General features: G+C 41.4%; 1 pseudogene; it reads right to left on the bottom strand.

The window, feature by feature from the left end:
* Window positions 1-2,966: 2,966 nt before the first annotated feature.
* LOC147443427 (uncharacterized) lies at window positions 2,967-16,930 on the bottom strand (annotated as a pseudogene).
* Between the last annotated feature and the right edge of the window lie 1,738 nt (window positions 16,931-18,668).

Raw genomic sequence — 18,668 nt, 5'->3', positions numbered from 1 at the left:
GGAGGGTTGTCTTTAAACGTTTGGGTACACAAATCAACCTCAGTACAGCAGGTCATCCTAAAACAGATGGTCAAACTGAACGAGTTAACCAAATGCTAGAGGATATTCTACGAGCATATGTTAGCAAGAAACAAACAGACTGGGAAGAGTATCTACCTCTTCCTGAGTTTTCTTACAACAATGCTAAGCATGTCATGGCTGATTTTAGTCCTTTCATGCTAATGTACGAAATTCAACCTAGATTACCAGTTACGCTAGGTTGGCAACTGAAAAACTCCAGCAGGTTAAGGATTTTATCCAAGACCATATGGATATGTTGAAACTTGCTCGTCAGAATGTTCGACAGCAGGTAAGAAGTATGTTGATGAGAAACGGTGGCAAGTTATCTTCAAGGAAGGGGAAGAGGTATTTTTAGGTGTGCCAGAGCATTCAAAAAGTCTGAAGACTGGGCCAACACTTAAACTATCTCCAAAATATTGTGGGCCTTTCAAGATACTTAAGAGAGAGGGTGATCGAGCTTACAAACTATCATTATCGGCACATTCTCATATTCATCAGGTATTTCGTGTAAGTCATTTACAAAAACGCTTGCATAGGGACGACAATGTTATTGACAACAGATTTTGGTCGATTTTGTTGAACCTCCTATCCAACGTTATGAAAGTGAATGTATTTTGGACTATCATGATTTACATATGCGTCATCATGTACGTCCACAAGCTTTAGTCAAGTGGAAAGATGGACGTGAAGAAGGTGCCACTTGGGAAAACATTAGTGTTCTCAAGAAGAAGTTTCCCACTTTTGTAATGGAATTGGCGTATTAACTTTAAGAGTAGCAGAAATTAGAGAAAGCACTTTTGTGAAATTACTTTGTGAGCATAGCGGGTGGACATGATTGATGGTAGCAATGTAAACATAGCATTTAATTAACTTGGCATGACCAATACTTTTGTGTTTTAGGGCAAAAATACTCCCCTGTTCATGCTCACAAGCATGACACAGACAACATACTTATCCTCCGACGACACGACTAACCCGTAGGTGCACAGAGGCAATCTCGTTATCTTGTCAGGCTGAGACCAATCTACACATACGCACTTCTATGATGCATCAATCATTAACCCTTGTTGAATGCAACCCACTCTATCCCTAAACGCCCACAACACCGTTTACACATCAAATGAACTCGGAATTGCATCAAACTTACTAGGCACCATCCTCTCAATAGGATATACTTACCTATAAGTCTAATCTCACCAGATTTGAACCCTAGTTATCTCGAATACAGTCGCGATAGACTCACAGGTCATAATCTAAAAGTGTGCGAAACCTAAGTCTATGAGTATCTACGTGTAGTTAATCTCCCACTCATTCCATAAAGCACTTGATTGTTGAAAATAGACACTGCTTGTGCTACTTACAAGCAAAACAAGCTCGAGGAAGGATCGATCGTGAACAGCTCGAAAATGTGAATGTGTGGCGTGGACGCGTAGCTCTTGGAGAGGCTACTGCGATGGTGTGGTCATGTCGTGAATCCGGTGAGGGAGAAGCGCGTAGCGAAGAGGATAAGACACTCTCTCTCTCTCTCTCTCTCTCTCTCTCTCTCTCTCTCTCTCTCTCTCTCTCTCTCTCTCTCTCTCTCTCTCTCTCTCTCTCTCTCTCTCTCTCTCTCTCTCTCTCTCTCTCTCTCTCTCTCTCTCTCTGACTCGTACGACACAGGATTAGTATTCAAATGTTATTTAAAAAATGGTTCTAAGGTGACTTTTATACTTTAGTCACCTTAGCTCAAAAATGTACATGGGGTTCTCTTCATCATAATTACAAAGTGGAAACACATCTGGGTCCTGACTGACTGATTAATCTTTACATAACCCAGATAAGTGGATCAAAATGATAAGACGTCTTTGACATTAAAAAAATGGGAATTTGATAGGATTTACAAGGTGGTCTCATTACAACAGTTGGATAAGTTGGGCTCCAACACTCCCCCCCTCCTAATTCATGTCTACCACGACATGACTGTCTTTGTCTTCAGTGTCGATGTCTTCCTTCCATGTTGATTTGATGTAGAAACTCATCATATGGCATAGACTCGCTCGCCATTAATGGGCCAAAAGTTTTGGATTTGTACATGAAGAAGCCGATGTAAAATGCTTCTTCGAATGTTTGGAGATGATAGCTAGGCAAAAACATTAGCCGTCAGAAGTAGGCATACAAAACTGGCTCTGTAGGTGGCCCACTTAGATCATATGACAGCTCTGATATGCTTCTTTCTGTATTCATGTACTCTGAAGTCCAGCTTTCTGAGAACACTGTGAGACAGGCCAAAAAAGTCCGAGCTATTTTACATAGCATCTTGCAGGATAGGTCGGGAGAGCCTCCGAATTCTGCGATGGTACCCTAAAGGGTTTTCACATGTGAGAACCGGATATTCTCTCTCCTTTGGCAGGCCCTGGCAATACTGGATAGTTTAGCCATGTAGGATTTCTGCTTTGTAAGGCTTTATGTTGGCTGTAAGTGTAAGTTCGAGGTGTTGGTCAAAAAGTCCTATCATTCCTTAGCTCAGGCGGTGCATTGACTAAGTGGATCAGGTTGTTAGGGTGATCCAAAATCCATTGACGCTTCCACTTTGGCTCGCTATCTACTATCCTGTTTTGTTGTTCTCGATGCTATAATTCTCCTTCAAATACTGGCACTTGTTCTTCCTTTGAGAGTTGTCATTGATGTGTCAGAGTTTCATATTTCAGTAGAGCGTAGGGTAACATCGGGGCATTCTATTCTTCCCGTAGCTCTGCTACTGTCTTGCCTGATCTAGAGAGCCCTTGTAGCATCTCCTTCTCTAGTTGCATGGCCTTGTACCACATCATCTCTGATTGCTTTTCCATTTGTTCGGCCATCTTCTGCTCTTCAAATTTTGTGACTGAATCTTCGTCTTGTTCTTGGTTTTTGGAGCCAGTTTGATCCGTCTACGTATCTGGGGCTTCCTGGTCATTTGATTCTTCCTCATAGTCATCATCACCCCCATATAGTTCTGCCAGTCCAGCCAAATCCGTGGCTGCTTGCTCCAGGTGCACCTGTACCTGCCCTTGGCGTTGACTTGCAGTTTGGAGACTTTCAATTTGTGCAGCCATTGTTCGATTATTGATTTGGAGTGTTTGAAATTCCATCTCCTTTTGGGCTGTAGACTCTTCTAACTCTTTTACCCTGATGTGAAAATTTTCATTTTCCTCCCTTAGGGACTTGGAAATAATACTTTCTATTTCACTGTCATGAGCTGGTCCTTGTTGCTGTTCACTTTGTAAGTCCGAGACTTGCCTTTGCAATTGATCCTCTGCTCTAAGCGCACTTTCGGCTATCATTAAGCGTTGTTTTCTTTCCAATTCCAGCTCTCTCTTCAGTGCCGCCACTTCTTCTTGCGGTTGGACCACCGGTGTTGCTGGTAGTGACGTTTTTTGTTTCTTTGCTCGTTCTATCTCTCTTGCCTATATATCTGCTACTGCTCTCAAATCCTTCACTTCAATTTGTAAGTCATCGATTACGACTTGCAAACTTTTGACTGTTTCCAGGGCATCTTGCTTTTCTTTCTCAAACCTTTGGATTTGTTCATCTCTGTCATTGACATCTTCAAGAAATACATTGATTGTATCTTCACAAATGGCATTGAAATTTTCTGACTCCTGTAAATTTTCCTTGAGGAGGTTTACTCTGCTTTTGAGCCCCAAGATCTCAGCATCTCTAATGCTGATCAGTTTAAGGGTGTCATCTCTTTGCTCCTGCAACTTCAGAACTTCTTGATGGGTTGTTTCTAACTTCGTTTTGTTTGCCCTGTTCTGATCGGCTAACCACCGACTGTGCAGTCTTGTTCGGTTTAGTAGGGTCTCCATTGATTGTAAATCCAGGTCTATAGTAGCTTCCAACTCAATTTCTTGAGAGGAGGAAGCTTTTTCTTTTGTCAGATCCACCTCTTTTTTCTTGCCTTTATCAATGTGTGATACTATTCCAGTGTTTGGGTGACCATCTGTCCTTTCTTCTTCTTCTTCATTGGGTGGTGTATGAACCCTCTCATCACGATGTGAGCTCTCTGAATGCGAAGGAGAGTCAGCAGGTGGGGTTGATTGCCTCTCACTTGTCTCTGGCCTTGTAGATGGAGGTGGTGTTTCTTGATCTCGTGAAGTTGGCCTCAACTGATCTCTCAACGTTTGGAGATCCTCCTCCTCAAGTAGCAGTTATGGTTCATCCATAGCATTCCTTTCTTGGATGTACCTCTCAAACCAGTCGAACTCAAAAGCTGGGTTGTGTTTATTCTTTGTTCTCAATGTGTAATTGCTACTAGAGGGTCTCCAAGTGGCGCCTACATCGCCTCGTAGAGATCTCTCAAGTACAAAGCCTTCTACCATTCTTTCCATTTTTGCTACCTTCTGCAATCTTGTGTTGTTCTCCATTTCTGCTTTCCCCTTCTTTAGTCTCAAATCTTCTTCTTCAGTTTTTCTTTCTTTTTCTATCTTTTCCTGTGTACTTCTGGTGACTCTTTCCAGCCTGCGTCCTCCAATGGTGTTAGTAGAGGCTGGTACTCGCCTTTGCGATATTCTCTCTTAACACCAGCCAGTCGTTTTGATGAGGAGAAGGTGGCTGATCTGCCGTGCCTATGGCCTGGTATATTATTTTGGTGAGGACTTCTCCTCTTGTAATGTAATTTGGCTTGTCCTGCCGTAGCTTTGTCACTTCCTCAAACAGGTATGATGCATGATCTATATAGAACTCATGTGTCATTCCCATAGCCCAGGTCAGTGTTGTTGAGATGACCCCATGTGGTGGCGGTCTCTTGTTGTAGCTCAACAAACATTGACTGTATACCTGTGTCAGTTCTCTTACTTCCGGGTTTGCTATGAGTTCGAAAGAAGACAGTTTGGATCTTTGCAGGTAGACTGTGAGATTCTTCCTTCTTTCTCTCATGTTGGCTCCCTGATCAGACAATTTTAACGCTTCTTTGATGATTTCCTTTGTGATCTGAATCTCCATCACCTCATTATACATGCCTTCCACCCTGCAAGTTCCATCTTCTTGGATAGTCTCAATTAGGTGTTGTACCCTCTTGAAATCTATCCCCACTGGTGGTAGTGAAACAAAGTTCCACAAGCCAACTTTTTTCAGCCATGACCTTTGCGGTGATCTTTTCAGGTAATTTTTTGCCTCCTTTGGGATCATTACTGTATCCACTAAATTTCCTTTGCCATCCACATAGGAACCTTGGTAGATTTGAAAGGTCGTTGCATGTTGCACGTCTGCAGGTATCCAGGTGGCTGTTGGCTTTAGTGAATTGGGTAGAAGTGCATAGGGTATTGCACCTTCCATTGCCAGGTTCTTGCCTTTTCTTTTTCCCAGAGAAGCGTCCATGGATCCTGTATTCACAAATAACGGTTAATGTACAAACATAGTACTTCTTTTCTAAATTGATTACCACTTAATCATGCATCTAGGTGAGCCTTCTTAATCCTAAGATGAGTTAAGGTAAAATGTTAGCAAATAGACAAGCTCTTTCATTGTCCGACTCTGACGGCTTCAAATTAATGTTGTTGATGAAGGAGAACAAGTCCAAATGCCTTGAAATTTTGTGTGGTGTATGTGCATAGGGCATGTAAGGTCACCCTATAGTCACAAACTGAAAATCAGCTCATTTACAATTTATGCCCAGTCTATCGCGATAGACTGTCTATCTTTTGACGGGAGCTATATTTTCCACATGCCAACTTTACCAGTTGGTTCCTCATGTCTTGTACATGATCTGATCCTATTTTCATCTCAAGTGGATGTCAAGTGACCCCTGTTTGGATCAACTTCCATTTTCCAGATTCCTTCTAAGAAGATGTTGGTCTATCTCCCTCATTTTGTGTTGTTTTGGGATCAAACTTAGTGGGTAGTCCTCTTGCATCATGCTGAAGCTAACTGTTGATTCCAATTTTTGATCAGATGGCCCTGTATCACTCTGCTAAGTCTATCGCGACAGAGTGGGACTTAGTGTCATTTTGTCATATTTTGGCTATGTAGTCATCTGTCTGCCTTCTCCTAGTTGATGTAAGGTTTCTTGACCTCTCACATGTGAACTTTTACTGTCTGCCATTGAGATGCCCTGTTCTGACTTTGAGTTGCTGTCAAGTCTATCTCGGCTTGCCATATGAGTCCTTCTTGTCTCCAAATTTGGTGTACTGCCTCCATATGCTTCCCCAAGTCTATCCTTGTGAAAATTTTGAAAAGCCTCCCCCCAAAGATAAAAATAGTTTGTCTATCGCGATAGACTCAGTTACTTGGTCAAGAGCAATTTTGCACTTTGATTTGATATTTGTGGTCATTATTCCTTATTAGTGCCCTTTATGAAGTCAAAATCAAAATTTTACTTGTCTAAGTGTATGAGCAAGTCTATCGCGATAGACTCAGTATCTAGTCATTTTTACAAGTTTCTTTATGTTAGTTGACCACAATGGTGTTAGTAGGCTCTCCTAGACACACACATTAAGTTTTAATCAATTTGGAAAAGTGTACTTCCTGTTTGCAACACTTAGTTGTTTCTGGAATCGGAGTAGACCACTTAGGTGATGGTCGCCGTTCTTTTTGGTCATTGTATGACTCAGGATGACTTTCATTTCCTTTTGAACTTCCATCAAAACAGTCAATTGTTCTTGGTGTTTACCTCAGCAAAAACGACCATTTGGACGTCTTTCTGGCCTGTTGCTGGCATTTGCCCTAGTGGAAGAGCTTTTTCTCGAGTGGACACATTCCAACTCGTAGTTGACCTCTTTTGGATGTACCCTGTTAAATTTGGTGTCATTTGGTCACTTGGTCGGTCCGTTAGAGTATCGTGACGCTTTGCGCGGTTTTCGTCAGATAGGGATTTTAGGCTCCGTTTTGAAGAACTTTTTCATGGTCTAACCATACAGTTGGTTAGTCAAGGTTATTGGCTTGCTGCCTATGAGTTTTGGCTCATTTGTGATCACTTTAGTTCAGCTGCCCTTCTGCATGTCCTGTGAAATTAGGGTTTTTTGGGAGGCTTCCTTCACGCTTTCCGAGGTCATAGGCTTGATCCCTAACCTATAGGCATTGTGCCTTTCAATTTTGGTTCCATTTGGTGGCCTCTAGGTCTTCCTAACACCCAGTCTACAATATATGTGCACAGGTTGTGATGGTGGTGCTGGCGAGGTTTTGCGACTAACTGAAGTAAACAACACTTAGAGTCAATGTTGACGAGCATACCTCTCATATCTGATGTCGATCTGGTGACCGTGCGCGATGGATGAGCTCCTGGAAGTCTCAACTGCTGTAGGGAGATCTCTCTCTCTCACACACAATGGAAAATGACTCAAATGAGAGATTTCTAGCCTAGCCCCTCTATATGTAATCGAGACTCCGACACGAAATTTTCCCATCTTTTACCTGTGGCTATAAATTTTTGTGAGATGTGGTTTAGGCTCACAAATTTCCTGATTTGCACCTCGTTTGCTCCAGTTCTACAATTTTTGCAGATTTCTCCTTTTGGAGGTCCCGTCATGACGGTGGTCATTTTTGCCATGTCACCTTCGCAGTCCCTATTTTTTATGTGTCTTCTTTACCTTGTTGATCAGGCGTCTCTTCTATTGTGTTTCCATCTGGATTATGGATTTTTTTCTATATTTTTTGCTAGAAAATGGCTAAAATAAAGCAAATAAATCCCAAAATAACCCGAAAATAGCAATTCTAACCTATAAAAATACCAATGAAAAGCAAAACACTTTGTAGCTCACTTTTCTCTCATCTATGTACATTCTCACTCTTAATCGTCAACCTTGGCCTATTTTTTGTTGTTTTTCGATGGTTTTTGGTCAGTTTTGACTCTCTTTATAGTATATACACATCCCTAGGGGCTCATATATGATCATTTGGTCCCCAATTCTGATTAATTACGAGGGCATATTCTTTTTCCCAAAATCACACAATAAAACGCAAAAATGGTTGAAATTATGATTAATCACAAACATTGCCCTCTAATATATGACGTGAGTCCGCATTTGGAATGCCTCCCCCCCTCCTAGTTGGAGTCCTCCCGGACGGCAAGGTATCGTCAAGGATATGTGTTGTGCATGGGCATGAACTCGTGCTAATGCAGACCTTGTAATGTCGCCCTATATGCATGCACAGTCAATGTATTTAGAAAAATTTATGCGGTGTAAGAGGAAGGTATAAGCGATTCACTTATTGGCATTTGTCGTTGAGGTTTCCTGTGGTAGCCTGAGTTGGCTGGCAGATTTTCTTTGCGAGAAGAAGTTGTAACTCTGCCACTCTTTATTTGATGGTTTTCCACGGTTTTTAAATTTGTGTTTGTGGCTCCGTTGAAGTCGATATTGTTGTATGTTTTGTTGCATGTTCTGGTGGAACATTCTTTCGTTTCCATTTGATGACTTTGGTCGTACAGATCCTCGTCGTTTTTGTTGTGGATGATGCTTGTTTTCGCGTGCTGGTTGTATGATTTAGCTTGTCATTGACAGTTGTAGAGAATTGTTCGTTGATCTTCTTTGGCATCCATACTTGTGTTGTTGGCACGTTCCGAATTGGTAGTTTTGGACGCCATACCAATATAGTCCGTTGCGGATTCTACTGGTTGGTAATGGTTCTTTGAAGCTTTGCTGGATTTGGGTATTTTGTATGTTCTTTTGTCCACTTTTTTACAGGAATTAAGTTGTCTTGCTTGAGCCAAACTTGATATTTCCGCCCTTGATGAAATTGTGCCTCGGCTAGATCTGTACGTCGTACCCAAACTTTCCTGGTTCCATGCATGATTGTTGATTTTTGATAATACATTTCTTGACATGTAAACTTTGTTTGTTGTTGGTCAATGCTTTGCGGATGTATTGACTCCTGTCTCCACCGTGACATGTATTGGTCAAATGATAAGAAGGGTTCTGAAAAGTTTTCATTTCTGAACAGTGCTTCATTAGTATCCAAATCAATGAATACCCTGTTAGCTTTCATCCATGACACTGCTAAGATACACGGCGTTGCTGATCTAATTGATGGTAGTACATGGAACTTGGTAGTGTACGTGTGTGCCTGCACTGTGATTGGTAATATAATAGACCACAATGTGATCACCTCATCACCCGATGCTACTTTCAACCTGTGTGTCTCTGGGAATTTCCTCATTGGTCCAAGTTTCTGAAAGAGCTCAAAGCTAATGACACTCATTTTTGCCCCAGTGTCAAGCAATGCATAGATTTCAACTTGTTATGTGCCTGCATAAGCTCTTATGTACAGACTACACCACGTATTTTCCAAGTTGTCAATGGTGCTTTCGTCCTGAGCCATAAAGTCTGTTATTGTCTTTGCTAATTCTTCGCTTTGTATATCCGCTTCGATTGTTCGGAATGTCGAACGAGGATATTCGTCAGTCATCATTGGTGTGACCATGTCCTTAGAAACTGCTTTCGCTTAGCAATGCGTTCCTTGGCTTCTTGTTGTGCTTGGTCCTGAATTCGTTGCTATTCCTGTCGATAGGCTTTGCCATAATGCAATTGAAACAACATTTCCGGTGTTAAAGGTAGATGATACTTTTTCAAACGACACCCACTAATCCAGTTCGGAATTTCTTTTCCATCTAGTGTCGACGTTTTACTGCTCCGCTGAACGATATTTCTTGGATCAAATAAGGCCCCATTCCTCTTTTCTTTAGCTTCTTGGCATGCTGTTTAAGAGTGTATACTAAGACATAGTCGCCCGTTTTAAAGTCCTTATTTTTGATATGTTTGTCAAAAAACTCTTTCTATTGTCTTTTTTTTGCATATATGGCTGCTACAGCATTGAGTCGTAACTCATCTAATTTTTCAAGGTCCGCTAACCGTTCTGAAAGCTCATGCCCCATCCAGTCTAACTGTGTGGCTACCCTTAGTGTGGGAATCAAAAATTCAATAGGCAATATTGCATTTAACCCATATACCATATTAAATGGTGTAGCATTGAGTGTTGTTTTATATGCAACTCGATAAGCCCACAATGTTGAATATAGCATTTGATCCCAGTCCGTTCTTGTTTCACTCACCAGTTTTGTAAGAACTGTGCACAATATTTTTTTGGTCACTTCTGCTTGACCATTGGCTTGTGGATGGTAGGGTGTAGATTTGCGATGAATTACCATAAACTCATTTAAGAGATGTTGGATAACTTCATTTACAAGTGTGTCCCTCTATCACTCACCAGCTCGATTGAAAGGCCATAACGTGTAAACACATATTCATATAAGAATTGTGTCGTGGTTCTAGTGTCTGCTTTCGTTGTGGCTTTTGCTTCCACCCATTTGGTCATGTAATCCATGGCCACTATGATATATTATGCTTGTGAATGATACGCTGGTGGAGTAATAGGACCAACAAAGTCCAATCCCCATTTAGCGAATGTTCGAGCACTCATCATTGGTCTTAAAGGCATTTCGTCTCTTTTAACTGGTACCTTAGTGCGTTGACATTCATCACACCTTTTCATGAATTTTGTTGCATCTTGAATCATGGTCGGCCACCATATGCCTGCAACCATAATGATTTTTACAGTTCTTTCTGCTGAAAAATGACCTCCTGCTATGCCTGCATGAGCTTGTTCCAATAATGGAAAGTAGTCATTTTCATGAGGAACTAACCTCAACTGGTCATCAGTTCCTCTTTTATACAATTGGTCACTAATGAGGGTATACCTATTCGCTTCGATTTGTAAAGCCTTTTGTCTGGCTTTAGACCAATCTCCTGGAAATTCATTATTAGTTAAATATTCCACAATAGCATGACTCCATGCGAGTGCTACTGTCATTTGGTATAATGTGGTATAATTCACAGTGGTATTGGATGTGCAAAAGTTGCATTTCTTGATGTAATTAGCTACATCCCCTGCCATTCCTGGCCAATACACTCCAAGTCTTCTTAATCGTTCACAGGTCATTTGATTTCCTTGATGGAATCCCCCTGTTTGTGTATGGGCCTCCTCTAGATACGCATTCTACTCCTCTGGGCCTATACACAACCTTAGAATCCCATCGTTTCCATGATAGTACATTCTTCCCGCAAGCATTGTGTAATTTTGAGCTTGTCTAACGTCTTCCACCGTGTGTCTGTCGTCAAGATTCATTCCATATGTCAGCAACGGAATAATTTGCTCTTACCATTTTGGTACCATCTCTATATTAAACAGGTATGCATCTAAGAGATCGTCATCTATCCCAGTAGCTTTTTCGCCATGTAGTAATCGAGAAAGGTGTTCTGCTCTTTGATGAGTTTTTCCTTTCTTAACTACTACCGTAAAATCAAACTCCAGCAACACAATGAACCATCTTACAATTCTTCCCGTGTTACAAGGTTTGTTTACTAAGTACAAGAGTGCCTGATGATCCACAAAAAATGTGAATTTGTTCGCAAGTAAGTAATGCCGAAATTTCTTTACCGCATATATCATACCCAATCCTTCTCTTTCAGTGGTGGTATAATTCTTCTCTGCACTATTGAGTTGTCTACTAGCATAACTGACGGGAAAATCTGAATTACCCTCGTCCGGTTGTGCTAATATACAACCTATTGCAAATGCCGAAGCATCTACATGTACATGGAAGATCTTTGACCAATCTGGTGCTTTTAGAATTGGTGCAGATACCAGTGCATCTTTTAGTTTCTGGAATGACTGCTCACATTCGTTGGTCCATATAAAGAGCGTGATTAGACTATACAAGGGTTTTGCTATTACATCGTACATGTAAATAAAACGTCGGTAGTATCCACAATGCCCCATAAATGATTGTACCTCTCGTACAATGTTTGGTCTTAGCAATTCTATGATCACCTTGACCTTGTCTTCATCAGTTGTAATTCCATTAGCCGAAACAATGTGACCTAGGATTTTACCTTGTCGTATATTTTTCTGGGTTGAGGCAAATGCTATATGTTCTGCATTTTTCGAATACCTTTCTAAGATGATCTATATGGTCTTCTCTCAATAGGGAATAGACACACAAGTCATCCATGTAAATATCCAAGAATATTCGCAAGTATTCTTTAAAAGCATGTGTCATTAATCTCTGAAATGTGGCTGGAGCATTGGTCAAGCCAAATGGCATTACCCTAAACGCACCATTTTGTTTCAAACGCTGTTTTATATTGATCTTCTAGTTTGACCCCCAATTGGTTATAACCAAAGAATCCATCCATAAAGCTATAGGCCTGCTTGCCTGCTACTCGTTCCAGGACGTGTTCCGTGATAGGAAGAGGATAGTTGTCCCTTACTGTTGCTGTATTTACCTTCTTGAGATTCACACACACTCGTAATTTCCCGTTCTTCTTAGGTACCACCACTATCGGTGACACCCAGTCCGTGTGCTCTATCTCATAAATAAATTAAGCCTCCATAAGTTTGTCTATCTCTTCCTTGATCCTTTTGGCGAATGTCTCATTGTACGTGTATGGACGTTGTTAGCTTGGCTTTGCATCAGACTTCAGAGGGATTGAATGTTCACAAATGTTAGGGTCTACCCCCTTTAGATCTTTGTATGACCAGGCAAATACATCACAAAATTCCTTAAGCATTTTGATCAGCAAGTACTCTTATTCCCGGCTTAGATATGTGGCAATGTAAGCAGGTCGAGGACTTTCTCCCGGCTCTGCTAGGTCTATTTTCTTAGTGTTCTCTGGCCCATCGTAGGACTCGTTTGATTTAGGCTCTCTCATTGGTTGCTGAACCACCAATTTTCTTTCCTGAATGGTGTACTTACAATAGTGAGGAGGTACATCTATCTTTCTACTCCCATCACTAGCGTTCGTTCCATCGCTACTTTCCATTTCAGTTGTCCATACATTTTTCAGTTTTTGTTTCAAATCATTGTCTTTCTTTTCCGCTCAAATTTCGTTATAATTGGATCGCCAGAGACATCCAATTTTTCTGTTGCAACTCTTTTTTTTGCTTTGCTGGTTTTCTTAAGTTTCAACAGTCTGGACTTAAAACCTGAGTCTTCAACAACCTTAAGAAATCTTCCTGACACTTTGTCCTTAGCACAATCAACAGCATGAATGTTCATAAGGAAATGTGTCTTACCCCTGAACTCACACATAGGTCTAAGCCTAGTTGATAGATTGTTATGGTATCGCCTACTCTTGTATCTTTTTTGGCGTCTCACACTTTGGTTTGGGAAGTTGTAGAAGACGTCATTGTCTTGATCCTGATGGTCGTCTTCTTCCGTATTTTCCGACTTCTCGTCATCCGCATTATCTTTGTTTTCACATTGATCCGAAGAATCATAAAATTCTTCTCCATCCTGCTCGATTTCTTTAGTGGGGATGTCCACATAGCCCACTATCTTAATCTCTCAAGTTTCGTTTTTGTTTTATTGATCCTGGTATTTTCAATGTCTCCTTCGTTCTCGTCCTCCTCCACAATTTTGCTCAACATGTAGTATGGTACGATATCGTAGCCATTCTCGTCACAAAATTTGGTGGGAGTGACTTCATTGACGCATACATCTAATGTAGCCAAAATTTGAGACCATTCTAGGGGTTCGAGCTTCTCTTCAGGAAAGGGTTCTCGTATATAGGCATCGTCTTCCAAGACCCTCTCTAGTGTCCTTTCATTGTGGTCAAATTCACTACATTGAGATGCTCCGCACATCCATATCTCCTTTTTTTTACAGAGCCACGCTGGGACTTCTAATCCACTAATGGTGGCTAAGTCAAATTCTTCCACAGGTGTTCTCGTGACATCATAGTAGCTATGATTTTTCATATTTATACGTGTAGTGGTTTCAACATGTCTTAGATAAAAATTCATGAGCATGTCCCTCCTATTCTTTGAGAAGGTACCCTTCGAATTTCTGACCTTGCCTCGTAGTCTCCCATGTATGGCGGCAAAGTTCTGAGTGATGCTGGTCTGCTATCTTCGGATGCAGCTGAACCATTATCCCCTCGAAATGATTTAGCGTCTAAATCCCATTAAGGCTTATTCAAGTTCAACTCCGAGAAAGACGCTCACTCAACTGTTTTTATCTCATATTTTTCTTGAGCTTTTCTCACCGTTTCCCATAGCTCTTCAGGCCAATTTTCTTCCACAATAGGTGTATATGGTGGAAAATCTTTTAGTGATTCATCAGTGCTATTAGGCAGGATTCTTGCATCCTCTACATCAGGCAAGGATTTAACGTTTTCTATCTTGTCAGGTACCCTTTGTTCAGTTTTGATAGGTGTTTCATTGTTTGGTGGTTTGATTATTCTATCTCTCACTTCCATAGGTGGAGGCTCTAGTAAAGCTTGTGCAGTTTCAATCAACTGCTTGCACATCTCTAGTCTCTGTTTTTCTATCTCTGGATATGGATATGTCATCCACCTTTGCTCTAGAGTCTGTATGTTCTTCAATCTTGCTTCATATGCTTGCAAGATTGCATCTAAGGGTTCATTGACCTTATCTACCAGTACACACCCTCCTGAGCTTGCGCTTCTTGGTCCCTCCGTTGATTTTAGAGAGTCAGACTCTCTTTACAGTTTAAGTTGCTCTCGAGCCATTGTTAGCTCAGCTTCTACAACTTTCTGTTTTCGCTCATGTCTAGCTTTCATTTTCTCTCTTCGTTCTTTCCAAGGATTATCACGACTGACACTAGACTTGTTAGTCTTGATTTCCTCTTGATTTTCATCGTTACTCTTGGGCTGATTGTCATTTTTCCTTGTTTGGGCTCTCGTCAAGACCTTAACAGGAATCGGAGTTTCGTTTTCTGACCCTCCACTGGAAGGTAGTAATCGCAGCATATTTAAAGTAGTTTTTGCTCCGTTGCTTAGGTTCTTAGGGCAATCAGGGATCAAGTGAGTAATTCCACACTCGGTGCAATATGCGTTGACCCTAATGATTTCATCATGAGGACAGTCCCTCAGCCAATGATCTCCACCACACTTGTAGCATGGCCCCTTAGGCTGTTGAGGTGCTCCTTGAGCTCCTCTTTGTTGGTGTGCAAGCCTCTTCCCGCTCATGCCTCCGTTGGCTATGAACAACAGTGTTCTTTCATCCAAACTATATCTTCCTTCTCCCGTTGCCTGTGCAGTAGTTGATGATCCTGTATTTCCTATCATGCTCCATGGTTCTGGTGTGGAGGGTTCTTCGGTGGATAATAGACAGGATTTGCAGCATACCCATTGGGATCTTTGTAGTATGCATGCATAGGCACTAAAGCCTTCTCTTCTGATTCAGTTACTATTTGTGTGTATCTTATGCCAACTGGTCGTAATCGTGGTATGGGTGGTTGTTGTCCCAAGATTGGTTTTGGTCTTTCTAGACCTACAGGTCCTGGTAGGTTGCCTGTTTGATATCTAGGCATCGGTGGGACTTGAGGGGATGTCACTTGAGCTTGCGGAGCATATGGTCGTTCTCTCACATATCCCTTGTTATAATAACATTCCTTCGTTCCATGGTTTGTCCATTTTTGTTCAATCGCACACCATTTTGGCTATTTAGTTTGTGGTTTGGCATACAAGTTAATCTCTTTTAGCACTTCCTCTATAAGCTGTTCTTGGCTTACAGCTACTTCTCCTTTCGATGTTGTCTTAGCAGACTTGCTTCCGCTTTGTTGAGAGGAGGAATCATCGTCGAGATCCTTGAACTCACCCTCTTTGTAGACCGCACAATTGTCCACAAGGTATATAGCCTCCTTGGTTAACTCATTCAACGTCGTGCTCCTCTTCATATGTCAGTCCTTCTGGAGATCTTCATTCCTTAGTCCTTGGATAAATATAAGCATAAGTCTAGACTGAGTTGGCAGTTCTTCCACGGGGCAGAACTTAACATATCTTTTTAACCGTAGGGCTGCCTTTCGCACGGATTCTCCATCTTTCTGTTTGAATTTATGGATTTGTGAGACTGTATTATGAGCTATTCCCCTTTGTGAGAATTCCTCGATAAACTCGTCAAACACTTCCTCCATAGACTCAAAGTCTCTTCGCTCCACAGAGTCAAACCAAGTAGCAGCATCATCCTCTAAGGTTAATCCAAACCCTGTAAATTGTGTAGGAAAGTCTAACACCTCTTCAGCTCTAATGACACGCACAAAGGCTGCTACATGATCCCTCGGATCCCTGCTTCCCGTGTATTTCTTGTTTACCCATTTTTGCACTTGAGAAGGTCTAATTCTACGATGGTCTACAAATCTCATCATTGGATCTCCACGTCCTAGTCGATATACCTCTTCAGGTCTTCTGTAGTGGCCAGGTTCCTCTCCCAATGGTGCTCCTAAGCCATAATTTCTAACAGTTCTTGCAAGAGATGGTTCATCTCTCCGAACTCGTTCTAGGGGTGGTCTTCCAGGCTCTGTTGACCCCTGAGTCTTTGGCTTACTCTCTCCTTGATATTGTGCATAGAGTGGTGGTTCTTGTAAATCCCTTAGCCCTCGTGCTGTTTGATAACCCTCTCGGGTTCGGTCTTGTTCTAATGTAGCACTCTGTCGAAGCCATGCCTGCAATGATGGCTGAGTAGCTGGTTGGTCCTGGTAGTTGAACGTCGGTTGTCAGGTAGAATGTGAGGTAGCGTCGTACTCTTCTGAAAAGGGATTTCTAGGGGTGTAGGTGGCTCTTGGTACTTCGTCGGGGGCATATGTTGATGCTCCTGGAACTGTTTCCTTTTCAACCTCCTCTAGGAGGATACGTTTGTATTCTTGCCCATACCTGTCAACAAAAACAATATCATTCCCCATAGCAGTTTCATAAGAGAATAAGTAAAGAACCTTGTCTTTGCTTAATTCGTTTGGGTAGGGTTCCTTGCATAGAAAGTAAGAGACTATTCCCTCGCTCTCATGCTTGTAAATCCCCACATTCTCATTATAGGTTGAGACCCTGGTTGTTTTCTTATCATACATAAAAAGCGCTCCAGGTCGATCAATGTGAGGAGGCGGTTCTTGGGTTTCTGAAACCATTTTCCCTTTTTCCACGTTATCCCCGTATCTGTTGTAATCCTCAGGGTTACTAACTATCAGATAGTGGTTCCCCTTTTTGTCTCGGAATCTGTCTCCATCATCATAGACTCGAATTATCTCCAGTCTCTGAGCCGGTCTTTCTTCAATACAAATACACTTGCGTCCTCGATAGTAATAATAAACTAAGGCTCCCCTCGAGTTTGTTCCTTCTAAGAAGATTATAGTGAACTTGGTTTCGTTTAAAGGATGTAGGGAGGTGCTTCCCCCTGGCATTGGTCCTTCACCATCGAAACCTCCTGGCTATTGACTCCCCATCATGAAGAAGGATTTCTCCGACGAAGTGTCAGTATCACTACCCTCTTCAATGATCGGTGCTAATGGGTCTAGTCTCGTTTGAGTTACACTCTCTTCAGTGGATGTGGTGCTTACTTGACTTTTGACACTCTTAGGTCCTGACTTAAAAAAGGCTCCTGACCTTAAATACATAAGAATGAAAGCTGGGTTGAAAACTTAAAGCTTACCTGGACTCCTTCTTCCTGTGTGGCTCTGTGATGATCTCCTTTTGGGATCTACACAAGTATGGTTAGTCTGTTCACAAGGGTTTTCCTTGAGCCACGAAAAATCTTTCAAGTATGTACAGCAACCACTTAGTAAGTCTTCTGGTGGTCCAATTTCAAATATGAAATGATGGTTGGGATCTATGTGAAGAGTATGTCCTAGCAGTATAGTCACAACTTGCAAAAATTGTCTGAATCACCACTTTCCGAGTCTATCGCGATAGACTAACAAATTGCTCAGCATAAGTCAATTTAAAATTGTGACTTCACCTTTGAGTTCCTCTTACCCTCTATAGTCTATCCCTTAAGTTTAATGAATTTTGGACACTTGGTTTGGGTTTTGGTCCAATTTTAGTATTTTGGTCAGAACCTGATTCTCTATTTGGGCCTTAGATTCACTTTCAGTGATCTAAATGCCTTGAAATTTTGTGTGTATGCTGTATAGGCTCTGCTAAAGCTCTCCCTAGGGGAAATTTGAAAAATAAAGTCCTCAGTAGCAGCTTCCCTAGTCTATCGCGATAGACTCAGCAAGTTCTCCACTGTTGGCATTTTTCTCAAGTTATCTCCACAGCTGGTTCACCCACTCTCTGTGTAGTGCATTGACAAGTTTTTGCACTGTTTGGACATTTGGTCAAAGCATTCTTGCCCCTGTCTCTGAATTCAGACTCTAAAACACCAATTTTGAAGTTTTGTGGTCAAGATGGTGTTCAGTTTCACTCAATTTTTGTGAGTACCCTTGTATTGATGTGTTAAACCTGTGGTATAAAGGGTTTTTCCAGTTGTTAGTCAGTCACCAAAGTCATCAGTCTATCGCGATAGACTCAGCAGAGAGCAATTGGGATTTGATTTTTTGTTTATTTTTGGACAGTTGTGTTCTCTGTGCCCATATAAGTCTATCCCTCAAGTTCTATGAAGTTTGGACTTATTTTGACCTTGGACTCGAGCACTTCACAAATTTCACTTTTCTATGGCAATTCACAACTCAAATGCACTTAAAGTGATGCAAATTTGATGACACTTCATCTTAAGCTTGTGAATATCAGTCGTACCACATGACACAGTCAGTTTACCCTAGGCTAATGGTTATATCTCTTCTTGGCCTCTTTAGGTTCACTTAGTGTTTTCTTATGGCAATCACCTGTTTCTTTTTGTTGGTTTTGGTTGCAATTTTTATGTTTTCT

This window comes from Adiantum capillus-veneris, chromosome 14 (assembly GCF_014529385.1).
Source record: "Adiantum capillus-veneris isolate H3 chromosome 14, ASM1452938v2, whole genome shotgun sequence".
NCBI classification, from domain to species: Eukaryota; Viridiplantae; Streptophyta; class Polypodiopsida; order Polypodiales; family Pteridaceae; genus Adiantum; species Adiantum capillus-veneris.
The sequence above is the reverse complement of the archived record's forward strand: the minus strand, read 5'-3'. Positions and strand labels throughout refer to the sequence as shown.